Source organism: Sorex araneus, chromosome 9 (assembly GCF_027595985.1).
Source record: "Sorex araneus isolate mSorAra2 chromosome 9, mSorAra2.pri, whole genome shotgun sequence".
In the NCBI taxonomy this organism is placed as follows: domain Eukaryota; kingdom Metazoa; phylum Chordata; class Mammalia; order Eulipotyphla; family Soricidae; genus Sorex; species Sorex araneus.
The window spans coordinates 34597046-34597885 of record NC_073310.1 but is presented as its reverse complement, the minus strand read 5'-3'; the positions used below and the strand labels follow the sequence as shown (position 1 = coordinate 34597885).

General features: G+C 45.6%; 1 non-coding gene across 1 annotated transcript; it reads right to left on the bottom strand.

Moving 5' to 3' along the window:
* Positions 1–211: 211 nt before the first annotated feature.
* Positions 212–423, bottom strand: LOC129398949 (small nucleolar RNA U3). The gene has a single exon (XR_008626811.1). It is a non-coding gene; the product is annotated as a small nucleolar RNA U3 (small nucleolar RNA).
* Between the last annotated feature and the right edge of the window lie 417 nt (positions 424–840).

Below are 840 nucleotides of genomic sequence, written 5' to 3'. Positions count from 1 at the left end.
TTTGCTTTTTGGGTCACACCTGGAGATGCACAGAGGTTACTCCTGGCTCTGCACTCAGGAATCACCCCTGGCGGTGCTCAGGGGACCATATGGGATGCTGGGAATTGAACCTAGGTCAGCTGCGTGCAAGGCAAATGCCCAACCCACTGTGCTATTGCTCCAGCCCCCCAACTTAATTTTTATGTTTTATCTTTACTATTTTTTTACAGAAACCATTTATACTTCATTCTCCTCCTCTCTAATCCTAAAAGAAAAAAAGAAGAATGTCATCAATGTCTAAGAGAGGCCACACATAGCAACACCCAGAGACCAACTTCACACTCAGAATAGAACTTTGCACCCCTACATTGTGGCTTTGGTGATTTGCTCAGAGAAACTTCTCTTGTACTGAACTATAAAAATGGTCTCTGAAAGAATAGTCTTCAGCCATCCCATTTAAAGTGTTACATGAATAGGTAGGATCAGGCGAAGTAAGGCACATTTACCAGGTGGCACAGCTTTGGTCATTGAGACTTAAGTAGGATCCAGATTGCAAGGTGTCTCCCAATTAGAGCTGTTTCAAAAAATTCTAGACATGGGGCCACACCAACAAATAGCACAGTCGGTAGGGCACTTGCCTTGCACACAGCTGACCTGGATTCAAATTCTAGCATCCCATGTGATCCTCCGCACCATGGCAGGAAAGATCCCAGAGTGCAAAGAAAAGAGAAGCCCTGAGGACCTCAAGATATGTCCTAAAAGCAAACAAAAATTCCTAGACAAATTAAGGCTCCAGGGGCTGGAGTGATAGCACAGCGGGTGGGGCATTTGCCTTGCATGCAACCGACCCGGGTTCAGTTC